Here is a 21945-nt window from a genome sequence, read left to right on the forward strand (position 1 = left end):
GAGTAGGAGGAAAGAGGACAGGTTGTTGGAGAGTTGGTTTAAAGATGAATTATGGGCTGGGCGCCGTGGCTCACGCCTGTAATCTCAGCACTTTGGGAGGCCGAGGCAGGCAGATCACGAGGTCAGGAGTTCGAGACCAGCCTGACTAACATGGTGAAACCCTATCTCTACTAAAAAATATAAAAATTAGCTGGGCGTGGTTGCACGCACCTGTAATCCCAGCTACTCAGGAGGCTGAGGCAGGAGAATCACTTGAACCTGGGAGGCGGAGGTTGCAGTGAACCGAGATCACGCCATTGCACTCTAGCCTGGGCAACAAGAGCGAAACTCTGTCTCGAAAAAAAGAAAAAAAAAGTTATGATCGGTCTTTCTTGTTTCATCTGCTGATGGGTAGAGGAGGGAAAGGGTCAGAAATATTTCTTTTAATACCCTCCCAGTATGAATGAGTGATTTTGATCTAGTTTAGGTTTTGGTCTGGTGGATGTGAGATTGGAATATAATTTGTTTGGCAGGGTCATCCCCAAGAATGTCTGATGCAACTGCGTTCTTGTTCCCGTGGCTAGAATGGAATCAAGGGAGAAGCTTCCTCATTCCTATTTCAGAGGGAGCAGGGAGAGTAGTGGTGCATATCCCCACAGCTAGAAATAGATTGGTCCTCAAGTAAATTGGTTTTATAAGTTGATCATGAATCTTCCTGAAAACTGCTGTGGCCTTAGGAACTCTGGAGGGTCCTACTAGTGGACCCTCATCATTCATCTGATGAGCACCTACTATGTTCTAGGCACTGACTGTGAGTAAAATATAATCATAGCCCCCAGGATAGTCTGGTGGGTGACATTTACAATACAATGTAAGCTAAGGTTGTAATTAATGTGTTTAACAAAGTACTGTGGCAGCACGGAGAAGAGAGTGACTACGTTTGGAGTCCACAGGACTTCACTGGAAAGATGAGGCATCTGACCTGGACTTTGAGAGGATGAACCAGAACTCTGTAGGTCCAGTAGATGGAAGGTTTTCAAAGAACGCAGGCAGACAGAGCCTTGGCAACAGTCAAGGTTGTGGGGGCACTCTTGTGGGTCCACAACCTGAGCTTCTCACCCCTCTCATTTCGTAATGGCTGCCAAGCTCTCCCTTCACTGTTGTTTTTCTTTACTGCTGTGTGGATTCATCCTGATGAGTCACTACAACCTCTGCTTGCAGTAATGCCAGGTCTCCCAGTTAGGAAACGACCCTGCGCTTCACTGCCTGGTTCCTTGGTGTGGCAGCCTCCAGCCTTCAGTCTCCCCTTCTCAGAGCTGTGACAAGAGGTTCTTACAGCCTTAAAAATAAAAAGCAGCTTCATATGTTGTGCCTTTGTGTTATTTATTGCATCATTTGTTGAGCAAGTTTCCCAGGACTGGAGCTGGAGATCATTTGAGAGATGTCTCCTGGGATCCCACTGAAACTCTCCTCCACTGATCCCAATTGGTGACCAGGAACAGGGGCTGCTTTTGGTCCTTTTACATCTCTCCATGTTTTCCAGCTTCCTAAGATACCCTGTCCCCTCCTGCATTTTGTTCAGCACTTATCTTTCCTTCTGCTTTGTGCTTCTAGTGGTTCTGGGTCACTTTCTGTCAGCTCCCATATTCCAGAGGTGGACCTGGGTTAGGCCATTGGCTGTGTGTCTTTTAGTGTGTATTGCTTGAGAATGCTCATATTTATATAGTATATTCCATAGTGCCTGAAAATTCTAAGGACCACAGCGATTTTGAATGATTCAAAGTTAGTCACTTCAGTATGAAACAATGTGAATTTAAAGGCAAACCCAGGATTCTTTGAAAGCAAAAACTTTCTTTAGAGCAGCGGCGTGCTTGGTGAGGCAAATAGGTTGCATTTTGTGGTGCCAGAAATAGACAATTCCCTTTTTATACCCTACATCTTTGTCATGTAGTCAGAGACATGCAGATCCTTTGAAGTGAATTCTGGCACCACAATTTTGTAGAGACAGTCAGTGTAGTACAGCATCTGATGTGTCCTTTGAATAATTTCTGTTGAAGAGCAGGTGTCAGCCCATGGCAGAGATTGCCAAGGGGATGGTGCAGACGAGAGGCAGATAGTCTTGGGGCATTGTGAAAACATGCGTGAAAGGCCTTTTGGAATCCTGCTTTTTGGCAGTGTTGTGCAAGTCCCTCAGAAATTTCGTCACTTCCCTTGGAAACATGTACAACAGAGGGATACGTCACTTAGGCAGAGACTACTCAAGGGCTGAAAAATGCTGCACTCATGAATAGTTTCGCTGAGCTGGAGATTGGTCACATCTGATGTCTGGATGGTGGCCATTGTTGTTAAAAATAGCTTAGTTCAAAACAAGGGTGGGAGCCTCGTGTTCTTTTTTCTTTCTCGGAAAGAGAAGTGTTTTTGAGCTGTGGGACTTTGAGTAAAACTTAACTTCTTTGTACCTTGCTTTGCTCATCTGTAAATGGGGATAACAGTGGTACCTACCTTATGGGATGTTCAGGATTCAATGAATTTAAAGCGTTTGGCATGATGCCTGTCACGTATAGCTAACACTAGTATAGTGTTTAATTATATTTATTATTTTTTCTCATTGTTACTGTTCTTTTCTATTTGAGATTTCTCACAGGTTCTATACTTGTTTTAAAAGTATAATTTTTTCCATGGCTTTACTTCCTGTTAGCAGTGGCTTAATTCTAACTGGGGGAAAAAACTTGATTTGTGGTAATTTTCTTAATTCCCTTGTCTTACCTTTGGGATGGTGGAGTTGGGAGGGCAGTGCAGAGTCAGATGTCAGTGGGGAACAGAGATTGTGGGCAGTCCCAGGCAGAGGCGGGTGCCAGCTGGGACTACCTAGTGCCCTCTCGATTATTTGATGGTGGAATGGATGATTATTGCAGTTTGTCAATAAAAAAAACCCATAGCATTAGTGTTAGGAGTAGCTGAGTGAAGGTATATGGGAATTCTCTGTACTATCTTTGCAGGTCTTGTGTAAATCTAAAATTATTTCAAAATGAAAATTAAAGCCCCAGCAACAAAGCAGGGTGTAGCACCATGCTGACACTAGTAAATGCTTAATAAACGTTTGTTGGATGCAAGAGTGAGTGAGTGAGTTAGGTTTGAACCCAACCTTGACACTTATTAGCTAGATTACCTTTAGTTAATTACTTCTTTTAAGAATCTCAGATTTCTTATTTATTTATTTATTTTTTTGAGACAGAGTCTTGCTCTGTCGCCAGGCTGTAGTACAGTGGCGCGATCTCGGCTCACTGCAACCTCCGACTCCCTGGTTCAAGCGATTCTCCTGCTTCAGCCTCCCGAATAGCCGGGATTACAGGCATGCACCACCACACCCAGCTAATTTTTGTAATTTTAGTAGAGACGGGGTTTCACCATGTTGGCCAGGCTGGTTTCAATCTCCTGAACTCATGATCCCCCCGCCTCGGCCCCCCAAAGTTCTGGGATTACAGGCGTGAGCAACCACACCCGGCCTAGATTTCTTATTTATAAAATGCCATAATGTCTACCTGGTGTTGATGTGAGCGTTAAATGAGATGCAAAGAACCTGATCAGAGGATCCAGTTATATGGTAAGTAGTCTAAAATGTAGGTATTATTATTGTTAAAGATATGGTGGGCACTTTGTTGATTGAATATCCCCCCCCCCTTTTTTAGAGCCAAAATCCATTTAAAAAATACATTTAGGTTTCTTGCAGTTTTTTGCAGTTACGAACAACACTTTGATTAATAGGATTAATAGCCGTATAGCTAGATCTCTGTGTGTGTACTTATGTATTCTTAGGATACATTTCTGAGAGTCACGTGGGTTCCTATTTTTTTGCTGTTTTTATTCTCTTACCAGAGTGCCTCCCGATAGTTTGTAATTTTGTAACAATTTACCGTTAAAGGACAGAGTTTTGATAGGCAGAGATGGGAGAGTAGGAGAGAGAGAGTAGCCTGTACACAAAAGGATTGCCTCCTTTACCCCAAAGGTTGAGGCCTCTGAATGCTGGTCTGAGCTCTTAGGGGTGATGCCCCCGGAGCGTAGTAATTGCTCAGGATACAACCAGTCAGCCTTGTGCCACCATGGTAGGACAGCCACCATGCTGGGTGTCCTACTGCCATGGTTGGGGAGGGCTGAATGTTTTCACCCTGTTGCTGGGGGAGGTGGGACTTGGATGAGTGATACCTGGCATGGACAGCTACCACCTGCCCATGGTAGATGAAACCTTACTTTCAGTGGGAATGGCCCTCCCTTCTTATGGGAGTTGTAGTCTGTGTGGAGTGCGGTTGAACAAGGATGAGCAGGTAATCCAGGTGTACTTAGAATTTGCTTCCTCTGAATATTAGAACGTGAAGAGGACTTTGAGGGAATCCAGCATGGTGGTTTTGACTCTTTGAAAATCGAGGAACCCTATTTCATATCAAGTCCCATGTGGAATCTCAGTGTACTAAAGAGTTTATTTTTTTATTATACTTTAAGTTCTGGGATACATGTGCAGAACGTGCAGGTTTGTTACATAGGTATACACGTGCCATGGTGGTTTGCTGCACCCATCAACCTGTCATCTACATTAGGTATTTCTCCTAATGCCATCCCACCCCTAGTCCCCCACCCCCTGACTGGCCTTGGTGTGTGATGTTCCCCTCCCTGTGTCCATGTGTTCTCATTGTTCAGCTCCCACTTATGAGTGAGAACATGCGTGTTTGGTTTTCGGTTCCTGTGTTAGTTTGCTGAGAATTATGATTTCCAGCTTCATCCATGTCCCTGCAAAAGACATGAACTCATCCTTTTTTATGGCTGCATAGTATTCCATGGTGGATATGTGCCACATTTTCTATATCCAATCTGTCATTGATGGGCATTTGAGTTGGATCTAAGTATTTGCTATTGTGAACAGTGCTGCAGTAAACATATGTGTACATGTGTCTTTATAGTGGAATGATTTATAATCATTTGGGTATATACCCAGTAATGGGATGGCTGGGTCAGATGGTATTTCTGGTTCTAGATCCTTGAGGAATTGCTACACTGTCTTCCACAATGGTTGAACTAATTTACACTCCCACCAACAGCGTAAAGTGTTCCTATTTCTCACAATCCTCTCCAGCATGTTTCCTGACTTTTTAATGATCGACATTCTGACTGGCATGAGATGGTATCTCATCATGGTTTTGATTTGCGTTTCTCTAATGAACAGTGATGATGAGCTTTTTTGCTATGTTTGTTGGCCACATAAATGTCTTCTTTTGAGAAATGTCTGTTCATTTCCTTCGCCCTCTGTTTGATGGGTTTGTTTTTTTCTTATAAATTTAAGTTTTTTGTAGATTCTGGATATTAGCCCTTTGTCAGATGGATAGATTGCAAAATTTTTCTCCCATTCTGTAGGTTGCCTGTTCACGCTGATGATAGTTTCTTTTGCTGTGCAAAAGCTCTTTAGTTTAATTAGATCCCATTTGTCAATTTTGGCTTTTGTTGCCATTGCTTTTGGTGTTATAGTCATGAAGTCTTTGCCCATGCCTGTGTCCTGATTATGGTTTTAGGTCTTAATGTTTAAGTCTTTAATCCATCTTGAGTTAATTTTTGTATAAGGTGTAAGGAAGGTGTCCAGTTTCAGTTTTCTGCTTATGGCTAGCCAGTTTTCCCAACACCATTTATTAAATAGGGAATCCTTTCCCTGTTGCTTGTTTAGGTCAGATTCATCAAAGATCAGATGGTTGTAGATGTGTGGTATTATTTCTGAGGACTTTGTTCTGTTCCACTGGTCTATATGTCTGTTTTGGTACCAGTACCATGCTGTTTTGGTTACTGTAGCCTTGTAGTATAGTTTGAAGTCAGGTGGTGTGATGCCTCCAGCTTTATTCTTTTTGCAAGAGATTAATCTTATAAGTTCAGACTTGTAGGTATCATAACTTACAAGAATCATCCATTTACTTACCGTAAGTAAATGGACTTACAAGAGATTAATTTTATAAGTTCAGACTTGCAGGTATCATAAGGTACAAGAATTATCCATTTACTTATGGTAAAGTCAAGAGAACAATGAAGCTGCTGTAGTGGGCACTGAATTTCAACTTGGGTTCTGAGTGGCAGTCCCAGTCAAATGCCAGTTTCATTACCCAGGTTCCATCTGGATTTAATTTTGTTTGCAGTATAGAAAAGTCTGATTTGCATGGATAAGTAATTGCAGATAAGAATAGTTTGCTAATACCTTACAATTTCAGGATACTCTTTAATTAAATTGATCCAGAAGCTTGAAAGATGAATAGGGGGAACTTTGGTCTCCAAGGAGAATCACACTGTTTAACAAATACTTTCATTCTTTATTACAAACTGCAAGACAGATGGTAATGTGTGCTCACTCTTTTTATTACAATGCAGCCTGTTGTGAATTCATTTGTTTTTGCATAACTGACTATTCCCCTGTGATAAGAGCATGAGCCAGCAGATGTGCCTGAGATTTACCTGGCATTTAACTGAACATACTGCAGGTGTGCTATAGCAGTATACTTGCTTGAACAATTTTAAGGCACCAGACAAGTACAGGCCTGAATTTTTAAAAAGAGAATTCCAGTTTCCTTCAGAATCAGTGACATATTTACAAGATACTAATATAAGCTTAGAATTGGCAAGAGCAGCTTTATTTTGAGGTCTACAGAAAGATAATATGAACACATTTGTCATCAGTGTGCCAAAATTTCCAATAACATTTGAATCTGTGGGAGTTTATTATAATCTCTAAAATCATTCATATATTATCTTAAAAACAAAATTGAGTAAATTTTTTTGCAGAGTTTTATAGCACTCAGAACCTTTTGGTTGCTCAGAACATAGCCTGAAAATCCTGATCTTTCACATATTGCAGCCTCAGTCCTTTTATAAATGATGAGATTCAGGTCTTGGTGGTGAAGTGGCCTTCCAAATGTAATTCCAGAAGTTACTGGGAAAACCAAGAGGAAGAGTTCTTGGGTCTCTTTATGCTCCTCTAAGCTGTTTTTCTCTGCTGAGCAGTTAGGACTTCTAGAGGGGGCAGGAAGCAGTGCACTCAAGTGACATCCTTTTTTTAGTTTTGTGTGTGCATATGTGTGTAGGCACATGAACGCACTTTTGTATACCTACTAGGTACAGTGAGAGCTGGCTTCAGGGAGAAAGGGAAATGCGTGATTTTGGGGTCCCCAGCCTGAGCCTACTTTTCGTTGTAGTATTCTTTGTTCTGGAATCTTTCTCATCACCTTTTATTGCATGGAAACTTAATCTATTCAGGTCCCAACTTTCAGGCTTCTCTGCTCTGACAAGTACTAGAAGTCAATATGATAGACTAGTCTGAGTTAAAAGGTGGCAGTGAAGGAACCAGCTACCCCTCCCTGTTTTTATATTATCATAAGTACCTCATGGCGTAGAATGCTTTCACCCTAAGTGGCTGTTTCAGGGGCACTGGCAGGTTTGGAGGGGCATTGTGTTCTTAATAGTCAGTGCCTTTTGTGCCATTAAACTCCCACGGTAGAGAGACCCAGCCTTAAGAAATAAGACTGACCCTCCATAGGGCTGCTGCTAGTCTATATATTGTCTTTGTGAAAATTAGAAAACAGCACCTTGTCTGAGTGGGGTAGCCCTGCACCAGAGAGTGTGGCCTGGCTAGTAAAAGGCAGATTGGATTTCAGCCATCACTTTCTATCTCAGTTGGGCATTCTTGGTAGTGCCCAACCTGCCCAACCATATGCTGTAGTCCTGATTCTACCTGCTATCTTCCAGCCAAATACAGGGGCCTTGTATTTTGCATTATATAGATGTGTTCATTGTGGCTGCTTAATAGACGTTTGAGTTGATCGATACTCATTGTTGACCAAATAGAGAGAATGGCACTTTGCAGGGTGTTTATTTCCTGCTGTCCCCATAGCAGCAGCGACCATCAGCAACCTGTTACCTTAAGGATTCTATAATTCATTCATTTATTAATTCAACAGCTACTTCTTAAATACCTATAATGTAAAAGGAGACAGGGTACCAAGCTGCAAAGAGCACCATCTTTGGAGTCAAATCTGAGTTTGAAGTTTGTCTTTTCTGTTGACTGTCTGTGTAATGTTTGGCAAATTATTAAACTTTCTGAGCCTCATTTATTCGTTCATTTGCCCACTTATTCTACAAATATTTATTGAGCATTGCCCTTGGCTGGATGGAGATTAAAAAAAGGAAGACAGACATAGTTCTTTCCCTCATCTCTAGTGAGGATGTGGACACAAAACAAATACATGGATCAACACATAACAATTCTAGGCTGTCATAAGTGCCCTGAGGAAAAGAAACAAGGATGTGCTAAAATTAATAGGACCTGGGGAGTGGGGGGAAGGGACACAGGAGACCGTGCCAGAGAGACAGAGCTCTTTCTTAATAGGGTTGTCAGGGAACGCCCATCAGAGGTGAGCACATAAGCAGACCCAAAGAATGGTGAGGACCTGGCCTGCAGAGAGCAGTCAGGGCCGAAGAGTCAGCTTGGACAAAGGTGGGAAGTAGTTGATATATTTGAGGACATAAAAATATGGACTTGGGGCATAATGAAGACAAGATTGGAAACAGTGATGATGTTTAGTTCCTGCTATGTCCAGACACTGTGCTGAGTGCCTTCACATACATTAACTCTTTTAATGCTGACCAAAATACCGCGGAGCATGTGTTACGATCCTTGTTTTACATATGAAGAAATTGAGGCACAGATGGGATAAATAACTTACCCAGGATTTCCCAGCTGGCACGTGGTAGAGCTGGGATTCAAACACGTGTTCTGGTTCCAGACTGTGCTTATATCTGCTCTGCTGTAGTGCCAGTGAAGGCTGGGTCATGCCAGACCTCAGTTTCTTTATCAGTAAAATGGAACTAATATGAAGATTAAACAAAATGTGTATAGAATGGCAGCCATATCATATCGTAAGCATTCATCAGGTGGACTATATATCTAGTGGTGGTGGTGGTTGTGGGTCAGCATTGTAGGAGAATACAGGGGTGCATTAGGAACTAACCCTCTAGGGAAGGGCCGTGTATACTGATAATCGTTAATGCAAGGAGAACAGGGGTAAGGGCCCTGAGGAAAGTGTGTGCATGAACAGTGCTGCGATGGCTCTGAAGTGGGTCAGTTTGTTCCACCTGGGCAGTGTGGAGCCACTTGGGGGTGGGAGGAGGGATCCTGCTGTTGAGTCTGAGAAGTGGGCAGGAGTCACAGACACTGAGCAGGTGGGAGGAGCATTTCCTCTGCACCATCAGGTGAGCAAAGATCTCGTGTGTACTCAGAGTTGGAAAGTCGGGTCTGGGGACAATAGCACTGGCCATAGGAGAGAGGCAGGAACTGGAGTGAAGGTAGGTTAGAGCCAGCACTCACTGGGGCTTGATGCCATTCCGAAGCTTTGAGTCTTTATGCATCAGGGAATGTGTGGTCCTGGGGTCCACAGCTTTGTTTAAAGATCTAATTTGGGTATCTTCCCAGCTTTCTGTGACTCTGGCTGAGCAGCAGAGAGGAATTTTGTTTTGGCTTTTATTTGATATGCTATCTGTCATCTACCTAAAGGGGCCTGCCCACCTCCTGGGTTCATGCAGAGGAGAGGTACCACTATAGTAGGAAGCTTTATGACCCCACTCCTCCAGACAGGTGGTTTTATAGGTGATTGCAAATAACTGGCACAGGCTTGGAGCTAGACAGATCTGGGCTGTATAGTCTGGGCTTTAACAGCATTTGACCTTGGGTCTTGTGTTTGGGCCTCATTTAGTTCCCTGTAAAGTAGGGATTTATACCACGTCTCATTGTTATATAAAGGTCAAATAAGTGCATGACACTGTGTGCCTGAAGAGCATGGTAAGTGCTCAGATGATGGTAGTGGGAATTACTAGATTGCATGGTGTGGAAGGCCCAGTTACCCACAGGAAGTAAGTTTGAACCGGCTAATTGTCTTCTCCCATATTTTTGAGGTTAGGAAGCCTAATCAGTTGGCAGGACTCATTGGAGCCACGTTGAGATGGATTTTAAAGTCATTCCCAGGCTCTGTGGGACATCAGGCCATGATGTATACACAGTTTTCTTCTTGTTGTTTTATTTTTCCTTAAGGCTTTATTTTCTTAAAGCAGTTTTAGGTTTAGAGCAATTTTTTTTTTTTTTTTTTTTTTGAGACAGAGTTTCCCTCTTGTCTCCCAGGCTGGAGTGCAATGGTGCAATCTTGGCTCATTGCAACTTCCACCTCCTGGGTTCAAGCGATTCTTCTGCCTCAGACTCCCAAGTAGCTGGCATTACAGGTGTGCGCCACCACACCCTGCTAACTTTTTGTATTTTTTTTTTTTTTTTAGTAGAGACGGGGTTTCACTGTGTTAACCAGGCTGGTCTTGAACTCTTGACCTCAGGTGATCTGCCCGCCTCAGCCTCCCAAAGTGCTGGGATTACAGGCATGAGCCACTGTGCCCAGCCTAGAGCAAAATTAAGAGGAAGGTACAGATCTCACACTTGCATAACCTCCCTCATAACCAACATTTCCCACCAGAATGGTACATTTTTTGCACTTGATGAACCTACACTGACATCATTATCACCCAAAGTCCATAGTTTAGATTAGGGTCCACTCTTGGAGTTGTACATTTTATGGGTTTGGACAAATGTATGATGACATGTACCCACCTTCATTGTGTCACACAGAGTATTTTCACTGCCCTAAAAATCCTCTGTGCTTTGCCTGTTCAGCCCCTGCCCACCATGTGTATTTGCTGTCCTGGTTTTAGATCATCATTATGGGGTTGGAATAATAGCATCCTATAAAGGTGTTTGTGGCTTTAAGTGAATGTCAGCAGTTCTACATTCCTGTCCAGTAGATGCCATCTTTCAATTTGCTGAAAATACTGATTCTGTTTTTCTGCTACTTCAGAACAAACAGAGGTATTTTAGAAGAACTACCACCCATTTCCTCAGACTTACTGAGCACCTACTTAGGAGCCACACATAGTTCTAAGGTCAGTGCATGACATACAAAGACAACAAGACCCTACTTGGCCTCATAGCAGAGCACAGCTGGGGCAGTGGGCCCTTGTTGTTTGTCTGTTTGATGCCGGGCTGGGTACCTTTGACATTTAGGAGGTCATGGCTAGGAATACTAGGAATCCTATAATGTGCACGGCAATAGTCCTGTGGATAGAAGAATTTTTCTATAGCCTGCATGACTTTCAAATGTCTCCCCAGACATTCTTGCAGGGGAAAAAGCCTGTTCGTAATTTTCTGAACCTAGAACCTGTAATTCCATTTTATGTAAAGGACTTTTTGCATTGTTTTGATATATCCTTAATTTTCTAGGAATGCCACTACTTTGTAAATTGATATGATATACTATATAAGGTACTACACTATTTTGTTTGTAACTTTGCCAAAAGCTGTTTACCATTTTTATAAATCACTTGCCAGTGTTGGTGTGCATGTATTTGTGTCATCAAGAATAATATGCAAGTATCTGAATGCATTTATAGCTATTGCATTCAGAGTTGTTCTGTTGTTGTATTAGACTACTTCATTATGTCTTCTGATGTACTCGTGTCAGAGCAATTACTTTTGAAATGTATATTCTTACAGATATCTCTAAATTCTTTATTTGTAGTTAGGACATTATATTATGTTGAAATTGTATATAGTTTGTATTATTTTTGATTTTCATTTCAGGGTAGTAAAGGGAGAGCATTACGACGTATATGTTTTAAAAAGCAGCAAGAGTCGGGATGGGAGGCGTTGGGAACCGTTGGTCTGATGCATTGGAACCATATCAGTATGACCTGGCAAAGTGCAGAGAAGTCTATTGGGGAGAGAGTTCAAGCTTCATTTTGTTTTAGGTCATGGCATTTGTGGACTTGATTCTAAACTCTGTGTTTGAATCAAGTTGTTTTGGGCTGGTGGTTTTGAAGTTTTAGAAAATGGGAGTATATGAGTAGATGTGAAGTGGTTACAGTGGTTTAGTCACAGCACCCTGGGCCTGAGAATCTTAGCCAGAGGGACTCTAATTTGTGACACAGTCACCACAGCAACCAATGGGAATGTCCCCATGTGATCTGAACCAAAGTGGTTTTGGAGTGTTAAAAAATGTGTGTTTAATAAGCTAAAATTATCTGTTAACTGTTCCAAGGGTGACTTTTGTATTTTCAAGCATTCACAATTTTAGTTAAATGGCATTGTGTAATCACTCGTGGTCTCAGTGTAGTTTATAATGAGTTAGAATAATGAAGGGGTAGTGAGAATAATGAAGGGGTAGTGAGACAGAGAGCCTTTCTGCTTAAGGTATCCTTAAACAGATAGGTGTTAGGACCAGCAAATAGTGATCCCAGAAACACAATAAAATGTTTAATGAAGTGCTAATTATGTTGTGTGTCAGTCATTGTAGGCTGGAGTTGATGGAGCTGGGTGGTGGAGGAGGAGGTTGGATTGGGATGGGCCTTGAAGGGTAGAAAGTAGAATATTAATAGAAAGAAACTGCAATTGTTTCCTACCCCGACTTTCCACATTATTATTATCCACAGAGTCACATTGGCTTGTATTCCAAATTTACATTTATAGTAGCTAATAATTATATTTTTTATTTAGTACCTAATGTATGATTTCTACTGTGGTTGGTCCTTGATAACAGTTAGATGAGAGCGAATTGATACTAGAGATGCAGAAATTTAAGGCTCAGAAGCTCAAGTGTCCAGGACCACACAGAGCTCGTAAGTGGCAGAGTCAGGATTTAAACTCAAGTTTGACTGATGTCAGAGCCACTCCTTATGGTCTTTTCAGATTTTTGCTCTAGAGATGGTGATCATGATTAGCTTGTTTACTTACCAACCATTTTCTATTCAGATTATAAAGCAGATCTCATTTGGCCGAAGACTTGGAGATTTAAGTTTTTGATATGTAATCTATGATTCAATTTAAATGAGGTATGGTTAGAAAGTTCCAGCCCAGTTAGTAATTTAGCACCTTAAAGCATTCGACAAGCATGGTTAACCAAAAACCTAAATCATACTAAATGTTTGAAGCGGTGAACAGGAGGGAAGATTTTTATATTGTTACTAGTCAGCTTTTAAAAAAAATGTGTTTATAAACTGAGAAGTCTAGGTACGTGACATTTATACTCCTGATGTTTGACTGGCTTTGGAAATTCCCACGTTGTGACTTCTTGTAAGCGTGGCTGAATAAACTGACAGGGGATTCCAGCCCTTATTGTATAATTAAAGGTAAAGATACAGAGTGAATCTCCCTGCCTCCAACTATTGTGTAGTTAGTTGTAGCTACCAATGAAATTATCAGGTCAATGCAAAAAAACCTTGTTTTTATTTATACAGGGTACAGGGATGGTCTGATTAGTTGCTCTCAAGTAACTACCTGGGGGGTGGGGGGGCATTTAGTGGTAGTGTTGTTGTGTTTTTTTTTTTTTCCATAAGAACAATCAAATGAGGAAACTAATAGCACTGTGGGCTGCTTAGGGAATTTTTGTCACTGAAAGAACTGCTGCAAGCCCTGTGTCTCAAGAAGGATGACGTAATGTCTGAATGTCCATCTGTAGGGAGAAGATTGAAGTCCCTATGCTGATCTACTCTGCCTGTGCAGCTCTGTGATTTGCAGCCGGTTACTTAATCTCTCTGTACTGTTGTTGACTCAAGTCATGCTATAGCTGGTATTTCGTATTACAAGGACAGAGTTCAAGAATTATCTTCTTGGTTGGAAATGGAAAGGAGGTATATCTGGAGTCAAGTCCAAATGGGTAAGCCATCTCACTCTAGAAACTCACCGTACAAAGGGACTAAGAAGGGAATAGAGAAGCTGCAGTGTTTATAAAAGGTTGATCTACTCCCAAAAGTATAATCACAACAATTTCTAAAAGGTTTTATTTCAACCACTTATTTTCTTATCCCTAGGTTACACATCAGTTTGGTGAGAAGAGCTCAGTTTTTGGTTTTAGATGAGCTGAGTGCTTGTTCAGTTCAGCCACTTGCTAGCTGCATAGCCTTATGCAAGTCACTTAAATTCTCTGAATCTCTGTTTCTTTATCTGTAAAATGATTTCCAGTGACCTGCTATAGACTCTAGTAGGTCACTGGAAATCAGTTAATAGATGTGAAAGTGCTTTGTACACTTCAAAGAGCTGTCTAAATGTCTGTATGAGCCTGAAGGATAGTTGTTATGCATTCAGTTATCAGTAGTCTAGGCGGCTGTGCAGAAAGGGAGAGGCGAGGGAGTCATATTTTTGACAACTAACTTGGGGTCCTATGATCAAAAGCCCAGAAATCCTCACTTAGATTTTTTCCCTAATGCAGCAGTCTTGTGCTGGATTTTGGAGTGTGGTAGAAACATATGCTACACTTATTAAAGGAGTTTGGCACTCTGTAATGTGGGATTACTGGCATAGAAGATGAAATGATAAAGGAACATCTCATCATATTCAGATGCGTGAGTCATGCACACTTATGAGTTACTTTGAAAAATGGAATTATAATAGAAATGGGCATGAGTTCAACTTATATTATTTCCTTGGCTTTAGCAGTTTTCAGGTTAAAAGTCACTGGATACATTTAACTGTCTTAAAGCATAGCATTTATAGAAAGCTTTTAGAACTTAGACTGTACAAAAGCACCTGAATTGGAAACTGTGTCTCTTATTTTCTCTATCAGTAGGATATTAGGGACAGTTTTGCACTGGACCTGTTCTCGTGCACTGCTTTGATACTTAACTCAGGCAGTGAATCAGTAAGTAGGAATATATGGACTCCTATAACCCTATTGGCCTTCAGGGAGCTTCATGGTCATTTATTCTGCCTGCCTGTTTTACAGTGGGGAAAACTGAGGGCCAGAAGGGTTCCTTGAATTATCCAAGGCCCAAAGTTAGATTCTGGCAGAGGCAGGGTTAGAACTCATTCAGTCCACACCGTGCTGTCTCCAGTGTATATGTGCTGGATGAGAAATTTTCCACTGCCAGCATTAATTTAATTTAATTTTAGTTTGGTCTAGTCTAGTCTAGTCTTAGATTAGTTTAAGACAGGGTCTTGCTCTGTCGCCGAGGCAGGAGTGCAGTGGCATGATCTCGGCTCGTTCCAATCTCTGCTTCCTATGCTCAAGCAATTCTCTAGTAGTTCTCAGCCTCCCAAGTAGCTGGGACTACAGGTACGTGCCACCACACCCAGCTAATTTTTATGTTTTATGTAGAGATGAGGTCTCGCCATGTTGCCCAGGCTGGTCTTGAACTCCTGGGCTCAAGTGATCCAACTGCCTTGGCTTCCCAAAGTGCTAAGATGACACATGTGCCACCACACCTGTCCTGTTTATGCCATTTAAATTACAGTTCATTTTGTGTAAGCCACTTTTCCCTGTTTCCATCAATTTCAGATTTGGAAATAATTTTCAAGGATTATCCTTAATACTACACCTCATCTTTATGCTTAAAAATCTTGTTTGATTCATTTAACCAGAAATGATCATAGTGATTTTTAACTTTCAATAGGGAGCTACTTTTTCATTAATTACTTGGGTCATATTTGTCACTTGATTCTTAGCACTTTTTTCTTTTGATGTCGTTTATTATTTATCAAGAAACATTTGAGTTCTTACTCTGTGCTAGGCCCTGTGCTCTTTAGCAGGTGCTGGAGGTGAGAAGGCACTAAGTGATGGAAGGACCTCATCCAAGAACCCGACTCTGTCCTGAGAGGATCTAGTGTGTCCATCAGGCCCCACCCCATTTGACTTAGGACCATTATTGTTTTTATAGTAGCTAATAGAAAGACTCATTAGGAAAAGTCATGCTTTTGTTCATTTCTGTTTTCAACCTAGCTAAGGAGACACATATTACAAGTAAATAAAGGCACAAATTGGCAAATGATGAAAGTCCAGGGGATTATTGCCTAGGTAGAATTTTAGAAAGATAATGTGGAGAAATAGGAACACTTTTACACTGTTGGTGAGACTGTAAACTAGTTCAACCATTGTGGAAGACAGTGTGGCGATTCCTCAAGGATCTAGAACTAGAAATACCATTTGACCCAGCCATCCTATTACTGGGTATATACTCAAAGGATTATAAATCATGCTGCTATGAAGACACATGCACAGGTATGTTTATTGCGTCACTATTCACAATAGCAAAGACTTGGAACCAACCCAAATGTCCATCAATGATAGACTGGATTAAGAAAATGTGGTACATATCCACCATGGAATACTGTGCAGCCATAAAAAAGGATAAGTTCGTGTCCTTTGTAGGGACATGGATGAAGCTGGAAACCGTCACTCTCAGCAAACTATCACAAGGACAAAAAACCAAACACCGCATGTTCTCACTCATAGATGGGAACTGAACAATGAGAATACTTGGACACAGGAAGAGCAACATCACATACCAGGGCCTGTTGTGGGGTGGGGGGAGGGATACCATTAGGAGATACACCTAATGTAAATGACGAGTTAATGGGTGCAGCACACCAACATGGCACATGTATACATATGTAACCTGCACGTTGTGCACATGTACCCTAGAACTTAAAGTATAATTAAAAAAAAGGTAAAAGGAACCAGGTGAAATTAATATCCTATTTCAACATGTAATCAATATAAGAATTGTTTATGAGATACTTATAAATTTTTTTTCTTCGAAAAAAAAATAAATAAATAAAAGAGAAAGTTGCCGCCATTCAAGATGGTCTTTAAAGAAGGACAGTATTTTGATTACTGGGGAGGATAAGGTAATTGATTTTTTTTTCAAGTTTCAGTTATTTATTAATGTAATCTCCAACACATTAGATCAACATGATTTCATGTATCTAAAGGAGAAATATTTCCTAGTTAAGTGGAAAATTGTGCAGCTAGCTTCTGGAAGATCTTCATTCTAAGCAGCTTTATAGTGAAACATTTTTAGAAATCTGGACCATCTTTCTTCAGTTTACTGTAATCCACATTCACTGAGTAGAACTTGTATTGCTCATTGGAACCCAGTTTATTCCAGGGCCCTGGGTCATTCCTTCTGGCGCAACTAACATCTGGATTGAAATGCCAGATGCAAGACATACAGTGCTGCTCTGGTACCTCTAGCTCCATTAAATACAAAGAGGGGGATCAAACTCAGCTCCTTCTTGGCCTGACCAAGGACCTGGTGGAGCATGTTTTCAGCAAGGGCCTCTGATTTAAAAGGAGAGAACTAGCTTAGCTGCCAGGCCTTTGACTAAGTAGTATCTACTTAGATACTACTCAGATCTAAGAATAAGGTAATTGAAAATTAATGAGTGAGTATCTACTTAGGATCTCTAAATATATTTAATTTTCTATGGAGGGAACTTTTTAAATTGAAAAATGTATCAACATAGAGAAGACTATATAAATAGTATGTGTATAGTTAGAGCAAAATACCTATGTATCCACCATTCAGGTTAAGAAAGAGAACATTACTGGTATCTTAAAAATCACCTGGTACTCCCCTCCACTGCACTTCCCTCAGAGGTAACAGTCAACCCCACTTTGGTATTAATCATGCCCTTCCTACCAGTGTGTATGTCCCCAAAGCAAGCATAAACCTAGGTGTATAAGGAAAGGGCAGTGATGCCATCTCTAGATGAAGGTTCCTAGGAGAAGAGCTTCATGGTCTCTGTTGAATTCATTACCCCTGGATCTGAACAGAAACTCTGGGTCAAGTCTGGATCCAGAGTTGAGAGGTTGCAGGGACCCTTTTGGGAAAGTCAGTGGAAAAGATCATGAATGAGTTGTGGGAAACAGGGCTTCTCATAGTTGGGGGTGCCTGGAAGACTGCAGTGGGCCCAGCTGTTGGGAGCCTGGGAGGAGTGGAGTCAAGAGGAATGGGCTGCTCCACCCTGGCTTATGTCCAGCTCTCAGGAATAGGCCAAATGGAATACTTCTGCGGGGTGAAATAGTCTTCTGCTGATTCAGGCAGCAGGACACAGTGGGGGGACAGGAATTTCATCAGTGCATGATTAAGAAAAACCAAATTCCATTAGGAATTTTGTCCAGGCTCACCCAGGCATTCTGCCCTCGATGCAGTCTACGGGGATCTTGCCAGTGACTGCCTTCAACATAAGTATCTCTCGAGTCACCCTGCTCACATGGGGATTGGTCATCCTCTGAGGCTGGCCACAGCTCTTGTGTTGAGACCGCTCTGTTCTGTGCCCCTGGGAATTCCCTTCACTTCCTCTTTGTTTAATCTTTATTTCCTGTGTTGGAGCCTGTCTCCTGTTATTTTTGGAAGGAGGCATAGCAGTATGTTTTTTGAGATCTTTGATATCTAACTATGTCTTGATTCTTCCTTCATACTTCGTTGAGAATTTGGCTGGTTATAGACTTCTGGGTTGGAAGTTGTTTCCCTTCAGAATTTTGCAGGCATTGGGTGGCTGTCTCTTTCCTTGGTGCAGCTGTTAAAAAGCCTGAGAATATTCTCAATCCTTGATCTTTTGAATGTAGCCTATTTTATTGTCTTTTGGAAGCTTATAGACCTTTGTTTCCAATGTTCTGAAATTTCCCAGGAATGCCCCAAACAGGTCTTTTTCTCCATTGTTTTGATGGGCCTTTCCTACCTGGCAACTGGTAGCCTTTGGTTCTGAGAAATCTTTCTCAAATGGTTTTGCTGATGATTTTCTCCCCTCCACTTTCTTTGTCTTTTCTTTAGGAATTCAGACATGTGACTGTCTGGATTGCTCCCTTTAATTTTCTTATCTCTTTTCTCCTATTTTCAAACTGTTCTTTTCTAACCTATTTCCTAACCTTTTTTTTTTTTTTTTTTTTCTGAGAAAGGGTCTCACTCTGTCACCCAGGCTGGATGGAGTTCAGTGGCGGAATCTCGGCTCGCTGCAACCTCTGCCTCCCGGTTCAAGCGATTCTCCCACCTCAGCCTCCTCAGTAGCTGGGACTACAGGTGCATGCCACCATGCCTGGCTAATTTTTGTATTTTTAGCAGAGACGGGGTTTCACCATGTTGGTCAGGGTGATCTCGAACTCCAGACCTCAAGAGATCCCCCTGCCTCAGCCTCCCAAAGTGCTGGGATTATAGTCATGAGCCACCGTGCCTGGCCTTTCCTAAACATTATCTTCCAACCTTTTTAGCTTTTGAAAATTAAGATATTATTTACCTACAACAAAGTGTATCAATCCTAAGTGTTTCTTTGGCTGTTCTGACAATCATATAGGCTTGTGCAGTTACCACCCTAAACAAAATACAGAACATTTCTATCAACCTAGAAGTTCCGTAGGGCTCTTTCTCAGCTGTGTTTTCATTTCTGTTATTATCCTTTTAATATTCGAGAGCTCCTTTTTTCTCTGAAATGTTACTTTAAAAAATAAACATTTTATTCTTGATTCATAAATAAAGGGTATTCTTTCATCTTTCTGAAGACATTAATTTTTAAAGTTTTCTCTCTGTGTAATGTTTTCTCTGAGTTGCTTTTTTCTGTTTCCATGTCTGCATTAGAGGCTTTCCTCAGACATCTGTTTACCTTGGCTGTTTGTTTATGATTAAACTTGGAGGAAGGCTGAGCATGTGCCTCGGGCTGGTGAACTTTGAACATCACTAAGAGTGAGCCATTAATTGGGAAACTCCCAGCCTCTGTGTCTTTAGGTCAGTCCTGGTGAGATGGTCACATTCCTCAGAAGACAGTACTCCAGTCTGTCACCTGGAGGGCTAGGGACTGGCTGCCAGCATTTCTGGAGCTGCAGGGAAGAGGGTGAAGGCTGTAGCATCCTGGCCCCCAGCACTCAGCATGTGTGCAGATGCCGTCTTTCTGCGTGCCCAGAGGTTCCCATGCTTTGCCTGACATCTCTAGTTACAGGACCCCTTGTCTTATCCTTTCCAGAAACTAAACCTCTAGACATGTGTTTCCTTATAATAAAATAGTCACTAGCCACATGGTAGCCACTTAAATTTAAATTAACATTTAATAAAATTAAGAAGTCGGTTTCTCAGTTACAGTAGCCATCTTTTAAATGCCTGGTAGCCATATGTGACTGGCTGCCATACTGGACACAGCACAGATACAGAACGTTTCCATTATCGTGGACCATTTTACTGGACAGTGCTAGTCTAGACTTTTGCTGGGGCGGAGGAGTGGCCAATGGGATTCTTTTTCTCAAACACCTTTCCCTGGCCCTCTTTCTTCACCCCAGTTACTGGTGCTTCTTTCCAGTTCCTGTGACTTTGGAGACTTCTGTGGTATACGTTGATTTGGTTATCAGCTTTTGCCATTGTCAGCTTGGGATTCAGTATTTGTGGATTCTCGAAGTCAATTTTTTTTACATATCCAACTACTTTCCAGTTTCCAAAGTTGTAGTTTTCTCCTCTTCTTTTCCCCTTACGTATTTGTGAATTTGGTCTTAGACAGAAAAGCCATGCTGTATTTATTATACTACTTTATATATTTTAAAAATATGTACTATATTTTAGTGGAGTTTCAGAAGGGAATGAAATTGGGTATTTGTGTTCAGTCTGCCGTTTTAGCTGGAATCCTGCCTCATTTACCTTCACAATCCTATAAGGTATATATGTGGTTATTCTCATTTTATAGTGAAGAGAGGCAGGTAAAATAATTGACTCAAGGTCACGTAGCTAGTAAGTGGGATTTGAAGTTGGATCAGACTCAAAAAATCAGAGAGCTTTTTTTATTAAATAGTGTTGTGCCTTATCTTGTATTGAGGAAAGACCCACCCATCACACATTCCCCAAGTTGCAATACTGTAGTTATAGTTGTGTTTTAAATACCGTGTGTTTGGCTGGGCACAGTGGTTCATGCCTGTAATCCCAGCACTTTGGGAGGCAGAGATGGGCAGATCACTTGAGGTCAGGAGTTCAAGACCAGCCTGGCCAACATGGTGAAACCCCATCTCTACTAAAAATACAAAAATTAGCCAGGCATGGTGGTGCATACCTGTAATCCCAGCTACGCAGGAGACTGAGGCAGGAGAATCACTTGAACCCCGGAGGCAGAGGTTGCAGTGAGCTGAGATCACGCCACTGCGCTGCAGCCTGGGTGACAGATGAGACTCTGTCTCAAAAAAACAAAACCAAACCATGTATTTGCCCAGATATTTCCCAGTTATCCTTACCACCACTTAATAAAAAGAGGTCAGCCTTGGATAGTTCTGTCTCAGAAAGGTTCTTTTCTCCTCAGCTGTTTATTTCGTTGTTTTGGGACTTTACAACCTCTAAACTTTGTGTTAGCTTTCTCTTTAGCAATTCTCAAAGTGTTTAGAGTCAGAAGCATTCCATTGTTTAACTTAAACCTTTTATTTAAAGCATCTATGGTCATTCTCTCATATTAAAATTGTTCCCATATCTGTCTCTTCATTTAAACCTCACTTTCCATAAGGCAGCGAGTAGATTGTGTTTATTTTTGAATCCCTAGTGCCTGGCCCCTTGTCTGAGGTAGGAGATTCATAAGTGTTTGGTTCAACATCATCTTTTATTTGGACCATTGCAATTGCTTCCAAACTGCTGGTCTCTGCCTTCTGTCAGCTGCTCTCAAAATGACCTGACATTGGTCTTTCTCAATATCAACATTCACTGGCCTCCTCTAACCTGCATTGTAGAGTCTTGGCTACTCAGCATGGTCTAGAGGGTTGGCCAAGCCTGCCTCTCCCCGCTGCTGTAGCCTTATGTCTGGCCACTCACCCCCCAACGCACCCTCCAGTGCACCAATGTGCACTTCATGAAAGGACCTCTACATGCTCTCAAACTTGTGCCCTTACACATGCTCTTATTTCTGCCAGAAATGTGCTATCTCCAGTCCCACCTGTTTCTCTTATTTAATATCTATTTTTCTGCAAATCCCAGCCCCAGGACATTCTCTGTGAAACCTCATCTGATCCACCCTTATATGGAGTTAGAGGATTATTTTTGCTCCCACACACTTCCTTTCAATTCCTCCCTCCCTCCCTTCCATCCTTCCTTCCTTCCTTCCTTCCTTCCTTCCTTCCTTCCTTCCTTCCT

General features: G+C 41.6%; 1 protein-coding gene and 1 pseudogene across 5 annotated transcripts in view; one reads left to right on the forward strand and one right to left on the reverse strand.

Annotated features, from left to right (window-relative positions):
• The window catches only part of JAK1 (Janus kinase 1), a 235316-nt gene that overhangs the window by 131176 nt on the left and 82195 nt on the right, over nt 1-21945 (forward strand). The window lies entirely within an intron of this gene.
• LOC116457832 (cytochrome c oxidase subunit NDUFA4-like) lies at nt 16864-17124 on the reverse strand (annotated as a pseudogene).

The sequence above is a fragment of the Hylobates moloch genome, unplaced genomic scaffold (assembly GCF_009828535.3).
Source record: "Hylobates moloch isolate HMO894 unplaced genomic scaffold, HMol_V3 SCAFFOLD_18, whole genome shotgun sequence".
Lineage (NCBI taxonomy): Eukaryota > Metazoa > Chordata > Mammalia > Primates > Hylobatidae > Hylobates > Hylobates moloch.